At 36.3% G+C, this 14,049-nt stretch overlaps 1 protein-coding gene and 1 long non-coding RNA gene across 10 annotated transcripts in view; one reads left to right on the top strand and one right to left on the bottom strand.

Annotated features, from left to right (window-relative positions):
• The window catches only part of Liprin-alpha, a 129,790-nt gene that overhangs the window by 78,920 nt on the left and 36,821 nt on the right, over positions 1–14,049 (top strand). The window lies entirely within an intron of this gene.
• Positions 6,136–10,974, bottom strand: LOC128672129 (uncharacterized). The gene is made up of 3 exons (XR_008404918.1): positions 10,784–10,974; positions 6,503–6,553; positions 6,136–6,175 (listed from the first exon to the last, which is right to left on the bottom strand). It is a non-coding gene; the product is annotated as an uncharacterized LOC128672129 (long non-coding RNA).

Raw genomic sequence — 14,049 nt, 5'->3', positions numbered from 1 at the left:
ATGTATAAAACCGAGGTCACTAGCTTTAAGCATGCTATTTAAGTAAGGCCTCCTCCCTTGAGGGTTAACCCATAAACCCTAATAACCCACAAGGCATGAAGTCAAGTTGCTGGGATACGTTCACTTACGATAGTTTTGAGTCCAACTCTCTCTCTCTTCGCGTGTCCCCGTTGGCGTTCGGTGCTATGTTGCCACGTGGGGTAAGCGTAAAAATAAACTACATTTTCAAGATTCTGTTTGACGTCAACCCATTTGGAAATGCTATTGTTGACTATCATGTGTCAAAGCTTTTTATACTGTACTCGCCTTTATGATATCCAACAGTGCATATGGAATGGTCCTATTCTGAGGCGGAAACAACGCGCCATAATTGTAATCAAAAATATTTAATTAATCCTACTAATGTTATAAATGCGAAAGTTTGTGATGATGTGTGTATGTAAATATATATGTATGTTTGTTACTATTTCACGCAAAATCTACTGGACCGATTGTTATAAAATGCTGTACACGGGTAGAATATAACCTGGAACATAGGGTACTTTTTATCCCGAAATTCCCACGGGACGAAAACCCCCGGGCGCAGCTAGCAATTCTACTCATCGCATTCGTATATTGACGAATTTTGAAAATATAATTTACATTGCAACTTTGACGAGAAACTTCGCGTGTAGCCGGTATGTTAATTACGGCACGTCGCACAGTTTTCATTCGCGAAATAAATTAGAAAATGTATTGCACGTTTAATGTAAATGTGTGTTATAGTTATAGAAATAGTTTTTCTGCTCGCAGTAACTTACCCGTCATCCTAGCTGAGCTACAAATGCGATAAGACAGTGCGACGCTATGAAAAATAAAAAAAGCACTGGCATGATTGGTATTTGGACTTTCTGCTTTTCTCCTCAGCAGTGGTCGTTCTGAAATGCTAGAGTTTATCGCATTGAGAGTCATAATCGTGGTATGAAAAGTGCATGTCAAGGGCATCCTTCTGAATAAACTTTAAAATCCATCCTTTTGTGTTAGAATTTATAAACATATTTTTCGTACAATATATCTTTTTCGTACATAACGTTATTACAAACATTTGATTTTGATTGATGCCACAATATCAAACTTATGTACTCGTATGTACTTACTTATGGCTCATGTGTCGCCGTAATCTTTAAGCATAGCGTCGCATCGCGTTGTGTAGCGTCCGCCGCTTAGTGAGAACAAAGCTAAGGCGGAGTCATGGACGCAATTACAACGATAAGTTATAAGGGATAAAAGCCTACTCTATATCTCTACACACACTCTACACTCTATACTCTCTTATAAGGGATAAAAGGCTGCCTACTCGTGTGTTTACATTTATGTAACATGATATTCCCTGAAACCGAGAGGGAAATATTTAGTTTATAAGAGAAAGCCCAAGAAGAGAGAACTCTTGAGACAAGTTCTCAAAAAGAACATGAGAAGTAGCTGTGGAGTGAGATTGTAACTAGCTATATGTGGCCGTCCAAATCAAAAGGGACCTTATGGCGGCTGGCATTTAGGTCTTTATTGCCGTTGTTCGAATACAAAACAACGGCAATAATGGTGTAAGTGCCGGGCGCCATAAGGTCCCTTTTGACTTGGACGGCACATATTGTGAATCTTAGCTATCTATCTACACCAAAAATAACCTAAATCTAATGCTCCGTTTTAATGTTTATGATAGGTTTATACATTTATGAGTAAGGATCTTGTCATCTCACTGTATCTCGTACACGAATCGAATAACGAAATTGGTTGTGCGTGCGTCAAAAAGGCGATTTAGATTAAAGGAATATTTTTTTGAGCGGCTTTTTTCGAGAGAACGTCATTGAGACATTCTCCGCGCGCGCTTTTGATTTGCATACGCAAGTGTATTGTGATGTTTGGTAAAAAAGAAAAATTAACATACGATGGCGTTTGTTCTAGTCGTTTTGATAATCTACATTGACTAAAATTGTGACAATGCTGAGTCTACGACAAAATTCAATTAGTTAGTATTGCTTTGTTTTATTATTTAATTTAACTTGTTTAATCATATGCCAGTAAATACTTATCCTTCTTGACTGTTTCCTAATTTTACAATTTCGAATCAACACAACATATAAACTCCATTTAGATCGGTCACACACTCTGTCCAACACTTTTAGGCCTCAATATTTTCTCTAGCTATTTATGTCCCACTGTTAGGCAAAAACCTCCCTTATTTCTTCCACGAATTCTTGTTTTTATATCTCACCTTCAAGGTTTCTATTCTGCTAACTTTAAGCCAAATTTGCTTTTCAAAATAACTTATTTACACGCAATAAGAACTACTATTAAGACACGATAAATGCTTATGGTTAGTAGAATCGACACCCTGGTCTCTCTCTATTTACAGTGAAAAATTTCCCCTCATAATTACACCTTACGTACTAGCTACCACTCAACAAAACCAAAATTGCGCGTGCGTGCATTTAAAAACATTTCTGGAGGAAATGACCCGCGCCGTGGATTTGCATGTGAAAGCGAGCCGCCCGTGATCAGAATTTACGAATGTTCGAATTAATACCTCAACTCGGTACTAATGGACACCATTGATTGCTTGGGACGGTTTTTCGAGTTTTCCTTATATAATCAGATTTTTTATTGCTTTTCTACGGCTTCGCTCCCGTTCTTATAAAGTGTGTTGTGTTAATACTATAGGGTCGGTATTTATTAAAGTTACCTAAAGATCATTATAATTTAAGGTATTTATTAATTGTAATTTAATTTTTTTCCCAGGAGCCCTAACAATCTAGGCAATGGGTGAAAACTGGAAACGAGTAATTTGAAGCTTGGTGGCGTGTCGCCACGCGAATTCGCGACAGACGGACAAAACGACACAAAAGTTGAAATTAAAACGTCCGGGTCAGCGGAATGAAACAGTTTTATGTAATAGTTTCGCGGTCTCTATTGGAATCAAAATAAATTACAGTACTGAGCATGTTTTGACTTGCCTTATTTGATTTGAGAAAAAAGAAGCTTTTTTGAAATCTATCATTTCTATTAAAATAAATATGACATAATATATAACATAAATTAACACGTCCAGAAACGATTATACATATTGTTATGTAGACGTAGCATACATGCTACGAATATTGTAGACGCTACGACGTAGCAAGTCGTAGCGGCGAGCGTAGCACTTTGCTCCGAGTTATGGTAAAGTTCTTTTATTTAGTTAAATTTCTTTACCTTGGTTGACTTTACAGTCTGTATAGGAAGAGAAGCAGCTATACTTTTGGTCCCTGACCAGCTATAAAAGACTTGATGACATAAAATTTGAATTTCAGAATTTTTTATATAATAATATCGTTACTTCATATTATAAACATGTTCTTGAAATGCGGTTCCCGTCTTAGAATGTAATCACGACAATCTCGTAGATATCATACGAAATGATTCAAATATTAAATGCCTTGACAGCGTCAGGCAAGCCCGTCTAAAAATCCTAGCTAAATCTTAAAAATTCCAAGGTTTATTTATAAGCGGACACTGGACGTCACAGCTGGGAATGATACCGGAAATATGTGAGAATGAAAGAGTATTTGATTGAAGATGTTAAATTCAAACATGTATGCACTAAAAGCTGAACGCTACAGGAAGAACAAAGATAAAATTTATCCCACAATACACATTTAGTGAACAGTCTTACTCTGAAGTGCACTATAACAGACAGACAGACATTTCTATTTCGGGTGTCAGGTTAGCATTACGAACAAAATGACATGTTATATGTTGCATATTTCACTTGTCTATTCTTTTGATGTCAAAGTAACATTGACAATTTATGCGAAGTTTTTACACTGGGGGTCCCGGGTTCGATAACTGGTCAAGTCAAGATGGAAAATTATCATTTCGGATTGACATGAGTCTTTGATATTATATATATCCTAACTAATGTTATAAATGCGAATGTAAACCTACAAAAAATGTATTTTTGCCCCAAGTTGACTTGAAGTCCTCGCTCGCTCGATCAATAAATCGTAGTACAAGTTAGTATACCATAACACAATCTCGAACTTATATTGAGACTAACTCAATTTATACGATTTGTCAATATATATAGTTATTTAACGTAAATTAGTATATATCATTAGTAATATTCACATTCCATACCTAGAACAACAATGAAGCAGCCTGTCAGTGTGTTTGGCAAACTATGCCGCCGGAACTCGGCGCATTGCTGCGGTTTTCCCGCCATATCTTGTCGGATTTATGTACATACTTGCCTTGTACTAAGCCAGACAGATATCTTTGCTTCGCTTAGTTCAAAGTTTCCACGTCATATTTGGTAATTAACTGTAACGCTAAATTTAGTGTACTGTTCCTCAATATCTCACAGTTATTGAATCATCAATGAAGTAATCACATTAATAAAGTATTTATTTCTAAAAATATAATGCCGTCTCCACACTATCGTCGACCTCATCACACTCTCACCACGTCACAACTCGTGAATCCGCTAAAGTTTGGCGAGCTATTCACAGATAGCATAACAAAAATAAATACACATTTTTCGACGTACATTCTTATGACGTCATCAGTATAAAAATGCTTATTAACATTAAATAAATGGTATGTAGTCTTGTCAAATATAGTTATGATAGATTGCTATTGATATAGAAATAAAAAAATAGCCAAACGTAGACAGGTTCTTGCTCATAAAAAGTTAAAGTCGCATGGTCTAGCGTTATATTTTTCATTGAATACTGACCAGGCAGTCGCTTATCCCTTCACGGCGGATGACGAATGGCTTACGATTCCGATCTTTTTGTATCCAGACGCGGTATAATATGGTACCCATTGGTTGACTGGAAGAGATCCCTTCATTGGATAAGTCCGCCGTTGGATATGTTTTTGTACAATAAAGATATTACAAACAATATTTTAAGTGCGAACGTCTGTATCTTTGTAACGATGTCACGGCTAAGTTTAAAGGATACTTGGAATAGATACAGTTAATCATCCTTGTCAAACATATGCTACTGAGGCTGGAGCTGCAGACAACAGCTAGTCGAAAACATAAATTTTATCTCTGTTCATTTTGAATGGAGACGTACTCGCCTGTAACATTGATTGGCCCAAGATCCTCGCTCGAAAGTGCAGAGCCTTATCGTCTCGTCTGTTTATTTCTTCGCTGTTCCTTTTTATTGTCCACAAAATACCCTGTCCCGGTCGAAAACACAATCTCGACACTTTTCACCGTCGCCAAATGTTAAAGTTCAGATGAGATATTTTTTATTTATAGTCGGTTGGATTTGTTTGATTGCTTAGACTACAAAATGGCGAGGCCAAATGATATAAGCGCCTATTTAAGTTTTTTAAGAATTGTTTTTTTAAAGATTGGCAACACTTGCTAACATTACCAAGCAAGTAAACATTTTTTAATTGACGTAAACAGTGAAATTTATCTATCTCACTTCGGGCTGTAAAACCGTTGACAAACAGTCCTCCATCAGAAACGTCTGATGGTCGCTCCGGGAACAGATTGATGTGAAATTGTGAACAAACGAAAAATAAGGACAATCTGAAGAAAGCCACCGGCAATTTGGGATTTCCCTCCAGCGAAATTATTTATTTATACAAAGCCACGAAGTTTAACACGAAATTTTGTTCGCGAATCCAACGAGAATTATTCGTGTTTTCCATTTACAAGTGGTGTTCAGTTAGTGACACTGACGCCAATTTATAATACCACGCATTATCTTAAGTGCCAATGAAATGTTGTGAAATTTGAGACATTTAAAAACAAATTCTACGCCATTATTTCGGCGCTGGATCAAAGTTTTAGATAGTAGATACATCTCTCCGATTACAAATGTATTTCTTTTTGTTTTTTGAATTAAGTACGTATCGGTTTAAGTGATATCATCGTCGACTTGTCGTTTTCGTTTTGTTTATTCATTTTGTATATTTTTATTTCGTTGCCGTTTCTGTTAACTGTATCAAGGTTTTTGCCTCGTCTTTTTTCGTTTTACATGTAAACATAAATATGTTTACAAAAGTATTGGGTAAATTTGTCTTTATTAACCGTGAAGCGAATTTTATTTATAAAGAAACACATGTATTAATAAATGTCAAAGTTATTTATATGACATCGTCCATTATATCACACTAGATGTTTCCCGTGGCTTCGCTCCTGTAGGAATTTTAAGTTAAAATATAGCCTATAGCAATCTTGGATAATGTACCTTTCTAATGGTGAAAGAATTTTTGAAATCGGTTCGGTATTTTCGGAGATTACCCGCCTCAAACATACATACTCAAAAACGCTTACCTTTTTATAATAGTTAAATTGTATCTTAAAGAAATACCATAATAGTAGAATAGATTCGTCGCTTTGCTAGTCCTTTATTAACGTTTAGTTAAGTAAGTTTTGGTTTACACCACACGAGCGAATGCTTTCGTTCGCTTATACAACTTGGATAAATAAATAAATATATAATTTTATTCGGTGTAAATGTACCTTTAGAAGTAAAGCTTATTTGTCTGGGCGGAGCCAAGCGTGAGACCGCATCTGAAATGCAAATGAATAGTAAATCCGGGATAATTGGAAAAACACTGAGCCCGCCTTAACAAGCCAGCGACTGCGACCGATTAAAGATGGCGGGTTATCACGCGGATCGTTCTGAGAATTTTTTGTTTCAATTACAGTGGATTTTTCAAATAAATATTCTTCTTGATGACTTCTTTAAGTTTACACTGTAATAAAAGTTGGTTGATTGATACAAAAACTTAAATGGAGTTAGAGATTAGAGATCATTTTAATCTGGATATAGACACAGCATTATGTCTTTCTTCCTAACGGGGAAGACAACCAGTGCAGCCTTAGTGCAAGTTTGCAATTCGCTTTTCACTATGGAATCCTGTCGCAATGAAACGCTCTCATCGTGTGATTTGGAAGGCGAAAAGTCGCGATCGTCTCGATGTGGATTACAGTTTCAAGGGCAAAAATTAATAAATTCTTGCCTCTGCTCTCGTAGGCTCATAAATTATGGAATAGATATAAATGTTCCTCCTTCTATTAAGTTCAGAGAAAACAAACACCTGATTGAAGTAGACAGGGAAATACAGTTGGTGTTATTATTTCAATTGAGAAAAAACAACCCAACATAACGTACAGTAAAGTCATAATTTTTATTTGATAATATTAAGTTGCCGTGTCATTACAAGTAAAGAGACGGGAAATATTTCGCCAAGTCATTCCCAAACAAGGAAACTGATCCCTTTACCTTTCTCAGGTCGCTGTGAGTGCGCACTCCACCTTCGAAAAAGTAGGGTCGAGTTTCATCCTCAGTCCTCCCATTGTGACTCCATATTATAATAACACAGAGTGTCTCAGTCATGGTTTTCAAGTGCCGAAGTTAATGTTGTTGACTCATTGTTGTACGGTCTTCGTTAGTTACTTCGTTTTAACATTCTTTAACTTGCGCATGTCCCTTAAGGACATGCGCAAGTTAAAGAATGTTAAAAATTTCTCGCAACTACATAAAATCACCTCAATTTGTCACCGCAAATGTGTTTTAACATTACAGAAAGACAAACACACTTTCATATTATAATTTAGTTTATTTTTAAGTTCAGAATAGTTATTTAGTGTTTCTTTTAATTAATGGCCACGTGTACATTGTATATACAATTATTCAGTGCATTTTTTAGCGATTCCCCGGGTTCCGCCTCAGCCAAAAAGCGTCGGAGTCCAGGGTCCGCCTTGTTCGTTTCTCCTCTTTCATTTGCACGGTGTTCGGCATCATTATTTAAAGTTAATTAAAAAAAATACCCACTTCAGATTCCATAACAAAATGCCATATCAAGTTTTGCGGTTGCAGCGTCGCCGCGTCTCCATTTCCCGCAGGTGACGTAATAACCAATATTTTTCATTGGAAATATGTGTGTATTTCCTTTCTGCGGTCCTGGGAGCTTTAAATCCAATTATTGTATATACAATTTTGCAACAGGAACGTGTATTTTGATTTAATAATAATTGATCGAGCGAGCGAATAGCGAACGACGTCTACCAGTCGACTTATAAATAAATATATTAGGACAAAGCACACAGATTGAACTTGCCCCAAAGTAACTTGGGGCAGAAATATATTTTTTGTATGTATCTGTGTAACGCGATAACTTTCGAACCGTGGGTCTGATTTTGATGAAATTTAAAAGGTATGTAGAATCTGTCACTATAATTGTTAAGTTTGTGGGGTATGAAAATCGGTTTAGTCGTTTTTGGTAATATTCACAACTTTGTAAAAAAATATTGTATTCGCGAGGTCTAAGTTCGCAGCGAACAACTAGTTAAAACCAGGCTACGCGTGAATACCTTGAGAAATAATAATAAATCACTCTTGCCATACTTAGTATTACATAAAACTTAGTATGAAAGAGCAATGGCTCAGCTTCTGTTATCCCCATCAACGATTTTCATTTCATATCTTACGTGTAACCACCCTACCCCTAGACGTCATCTTTGCTCCCCATCAAGCTAGATTGAGGTCAATCACACTCAATTTTTTAATACGTAATAATAATACCTGTGTTCGTACATCAATCGCATTTCAAGAAACCCTGCACGGAACTGTATGCATCAGTATTTGGGGCGATTTTGCAGTGATTTTGGGTATATTGACTGAATCTTGAAACTCGAAGAGAAAACAGATTTGGTATTGATTAAATAATGTCATGCAAAAGCGACCTTTTTATATACATCCAAAACAAGTGTATACTTCAGCCACACTAACATAAAGCTATATGAAAGCGCTGATACTACATTCAGCTACAGACTTCACTCCAACCTTCAAATCTCAGTTGCCAAGGTGAAGGTCGGCGACCCCTGAAGTTTATAGCGAGTTGAAACGGTTGTTTATGGGCCCCGGGCCCTTCGAGCCGTGAGGTATGGGTCCTGCCCCCGTTTCCAGACTCATATACATAGAAAAGGTTCTGAGGTTTGACCTTGATATTATGAACATAGAATCTCCTCCTTAAAGGAAGTCGGTTAAAAAGACAAAAAGCAAGTTTATCTATGTGAGTTTTAAGGTTTGTGTGTTCGTACCTTGTAAACTGAATTGGAACCGAGTCTGAAACGGTTCTCCGACAATTGCTTTGTTTACGAACGTTTCGTCAACAGAATGTTTCGACATCGGGCGTTTGAACGGCAGAACCCTTCATCTACGAACGGTTCGCCGACAGAATAGAGGAGACATTCTGTCGGCAAAGCAATTGTCGGAGAACTGTTTCAGACTCATTAGAACCTCTCTCTCTCATTCTCGAATTCCCGGCTGAGACGCCACTAAGAAACAAAGTTTCAAAATTTGGTTATGATTTTACAACAACCCTATCATTTGATATAAATAAGGTGTTCAGGCACGATTTACTTATACATATATTTATTCGTAACATTTGGAATTAAGTTTTTTTTTTTTACTTTTTTATTACATTTTTTAAAGTTTCTTTTTGTTTTATTTTGTTTAGTTTTGCACATTATATTTACTTTCTAGTTACATTACAGTTATAGTTTAAATAAAAGTTAATTCAATGAATACTTCGCGAATGTTTTCCGAGGTCTGTTATCAAAGCCAGACTTTTCCAAAGAAGACTGTATGTAATGGGAGGATAGAGATGACGGACAGAATCGTATCAATCTATATCATTGAGACTATCAGCGTTTCATCTCTAAAGGAATATGACCGCCAGATATATATTTTGTCTCCGACCCAGTAGTTCACTGGGTGCTCTCGGGTGGAAAATGTGTATTTTTTTTTATCGGTTGCATTTTATTTTGAGATTGTTCACTTAACAAGTCTATTTTATTTCGGTTAAACTCATGCTTGTATAGAATATAGGTAGGTAGGTTTTTTAATTACAAATGATTTAATAATCTGGGAGCTTACTCTCATCTCTTAATGCGATTCAGTATAGGAACTAAATTGGTCTGTGTGGGTCATGACCCATGCTCCTTATCCATTCATAAGAAAATCCTGTCTGTATGTACCCCTGCAATGGGGACGTTTAATTGTTGATTAACATATATTTTTCGAGTGTTCTACCAGGAGTTTTATCTATATGCCCATGCGCATTCACAGTTGACAGATTTATTTACATACAGGCATCTATACAGGGATAACATATATCATGTAATCTGTGGCAGGGAAGGCAGGTATATCTGCTGGCCAGAGAGAATTGCAGTTAGTTGCAGGATGCAGTTTCCAGGCAATTGCCCCGGGATATCGCGCATTAGCGCTTCACTGACTCAATGGAGATAGTTTCTTCTTTTTTACATTTTCGTCGCCATCTTAAGGGAAAATTTATTTATTTTCACATCATTTTATCGCGTTTATTTCCCATGGGGGGCAGGGGATGGAAGGGGGGGGGACTAGATATTTATTTTTATTTATTTACAACTATCATTACCGAGGAATCCTAATGCAATAGTGAAGTCTTAACACCATGTTATCTTAAGAAACAGTTCGTTCCTTCTCCGTTTTAAGGGTAACGATTTTTTTGAAACTAGTTGTTGCACACGGTGAAAGTGACACATGTCACTCTCCACCCTTCCAAATATCTTCACACCAAAAAATCACATTAATTCACTGACGTGAAAGAGGGATAGGCAACCACGACGACCATAATTTAGCCTTAAAAAATATTCTTAAGGATTAGTGCTAGTATCATAGAGTATAAAATTCATTTTCAATTAACCTTCCCCTCGACCGTGGTGATAAATGGCCGACGTAATATTGTTACTTACGAAGCCATCTCGATTAGTCTCGATTATCCTCGCATTTCTAATAATAACTTGTATAAAATCTGAACAAAGTGCCGATACCTGCAATGAAAATGTATTATCTTGATTCTTCTTTTTCAATTATCGAAAATAGCTTTCAACACAACAATACTTCAGAAGTCGATTTTCGGAATTAATTCTCGCGCCTGGCAACCCTTTCACTGGCAAAGCGAAACGAATTTGAAATCGGAACAGGTGAATTTTGATTGGTTGCGGTTAGGGTCGTCGTGTATTGGGAAACGAGCGTTCGTGATATTTGGTTCGTGATTCGTTTTTATTATATACTAGTTGCACGCCGCGGTGTTACCCGCGATTTATCATTCGTTGAAATTATTAATTATAATAGGTACTTACGTTTTTAATTTTATGCACAGTCGCGCCATCTACTTTATAATGCGAAATTGACTGTCAAACTTTTTGACCAAATCCTACGGGAATCGCGTACTTTCGGGATAAAAAGTAATATACCTTTGCTCACATTTCTACCAAAGATAATATGAAATCCTTGCAAAATGTTTATCAGTAGTACAGTAAGTATAAATGTTAGTTCACTAGAATCTCTGAAAGTAAAACACGGGAGATGTTATTTCACCTGCGACTTGGTAGCTAACTCGAAATGTAAACTGGCTTCCATTAGATTTCGTTCGATGTTGACTTTTAAAACTTTATATCTTGATGTTCCATGCAATAGTTGTCGGGTTCGCAACTTCGCGCGATGTCACATTACGGGAGTTACTTTCGATACCTTACGTAATAAGAGATTATATTAAAAAAAATAATAATGTTAAACCATTCTGGTATTCTTTACATTTTGGTATTATTTCCGGACCAAAACCTTTTAAATTAGTTTCTTTCGGCATTTTATATCTGGTGAGATCTTTACTTTTACAAGATTTTATTACACGCTTTTTTAACTTGCAATGTTGAGTTGCAATGGAATCTTGCAACTCAATTTGAAGCAAATATCTTCAACCGATTGAACTGAAATTTTGTACACAGATGTAGTTTGAATGACAATGCAATAATATGATAAACATGATAGTGGAACGGCTCCAGTCGTGAGAACTCCTACGGAAGGACATGATTTTTTTGTCACACATTGAATGCAATAAGATTTTTGTAAAAACCTTTTTATCATTGATAATGTAAGAAAAATTTCAGATCACTGATCGTAATTCACTGCGGAAGTACTAAGCGAAACAGTTTTCCTTCCATGTAAAAACGTGATGTTTATAAAGTTGGTAACTTCCGCCCAATGTTTGTCACGTTCCAACATTTTGCATAGAATGATATATCAGAGAGCAAAGTTTTGTACACGGGAAGGCACGCCGGGAATTGCCTAGCAATACCGCGCCAGTTGCGCTTGTGTCTACACATATGTACTGAAGGGTGCATATATTTTAAATATAAATAAATAGATATATTAGGGCGAATCACACAGATTGAGCTAGCCCCAAAGTAAGTTTGAGACTTGTGTTATGGAATACTAACTCAACGATTTATATTACGATATTTTATAACAAATATGTATTTGTATGTATTTCTGATGGGCCCGGGGCTTGGATGTTTATCTATATATGTATATAGATAAACATCCAAGACCCTGGCCCATCAGAAAAAGATCATTTTCCATCATGACTCGACCGGGGATCGAACCCGTTTTCGTTTTAAAACGCTCAGGTATTTTCTTCGCCTTCCGTCATAAAACATCGCTTTGATTGCCTAACATTTTCAGACAAATTTTAGTAGTTAATAGGCATAAATAAGTAAATGGGAGATTACAAAAAATAATACTTTTAATAAAATTCTTACATATTATAAAACAAAGTCCTCTGCCGCGTCTATCTGTCTGTCTGTTGCGATAAACTCATCCATAGACAGTGTGATTCCTGGGGAAGGTTTAGATGTATGACATTTTTATCCGAGCGAAGTCGGGGAGGGTACGCTAGTACATAATAATAACATTCATCAACATTAACTCTTACATTAAAGAAATAATTACATACAATCAACTCTTGATGGAGGTATTCGTCAAAGTGCAACCACTTTGCGCCTCAAAATTGTTCTTCTTTTGATGACTCTTGATTCATTGATCTAACTAATATATGTATGTATCAATTATTGGCTGTCTTGAATTTTCAAATAAACTATTTGTGGTCACAGTTAATATAAAACAAAAACCAGTATGAATAAAAATGCAGTCATAGGGATATACTCAGTATTACTCAGTAAAAGTATTATATGTATGGCACCTAAAATTTATAACAAAATTCCACAACAAATTAAAGATCAGAATTAAAATTTATTTAAAAAGCACCTCAGATCCTTGCTGATTGATAAATGTTATTGATATATTATATTGATATATTATAATTTGAACGATTTTTTTAATGATAGACTCGGATAAAAATTTAGTTAATTTAGTTACTTTTATTTATTCGATTTTGTTTTGTGGGATGATAGCATGCTCTCCATTTAAATTTGCATACCCGTGGACGGTGAAACATATAGGATTAAGTTTTTATTTTAACACCACATTGTAAAAAAATGTAAACTCATGTTTTTGCAAATAAATAATCTTTGTCTTTGTCTTTATATCTATAAAGCCTCAAATAAAGATGGAGTATCGCACTGAAGATCAACAAACACTCTCGCTCCTGCACTCGCCGTCTCATGTTACGTCTGAGAGCTTTGGAGCTGATGGATCGAGGCGGCTGACAGGTTGCATTGCATCGCCTTTTTGGTCTCTTTATGCCGGTTTTCCACTTACGAAATACAGTTGCAACATTTTGGACTATTGAGCAAGCTGACGCCTGCAACACCAGCCATAGGCGCGTTGCCGACTTTGAGTCCTAGAGTGTTTTGCCACAATACCCTATAATTACACTGCCCTTACTCTTCAAAGGAAAACACAACAATGCCAAGCACTGCCATAGATGAGAGTGACCTATACAGATTACCATTGTGTTGAAAGTTCTTTTGAATTTTCAAATCCGACTTTTATTTATTGCTCTGAACCTTTACACAAATTAAAAGCTACAATCATACGGTAAATCTAGTTGATGATGCTCACAAAACACACGATGATAACACGTCCTCCCCGGCTCATTTGATCGCGATTTCGAGGTGAATGAGAGGAGAATACTTTCTGACTGTGAAGCAGGGAGTGCCGTCACGTCGGAGTAATAACTGCGTAGTGAGGTCGGATGACGAATGTCTGTCGGGAGATA

Source organism: Plodia interpunctella, chromosome 8, assembly GCF_027563975.2.
Source record: "Plodia interpunctella isolate USDA-ARS_2022_Savannah chromosome 8, ilPloInte3.2, whole genome shotgun sequence".
Classification (NCBI taxonomy): Eukaryota; Metazoa; Arthropoda; class Insecta; order Lepidoptera; family Pyralidae; genus Plodia; species Plodia interpunctella.
The sequence above is the reverse complement of the archived record's forward strand: the minus strand, read 5'-3'. Positions and strand labels throughout refer to the sequence as shown.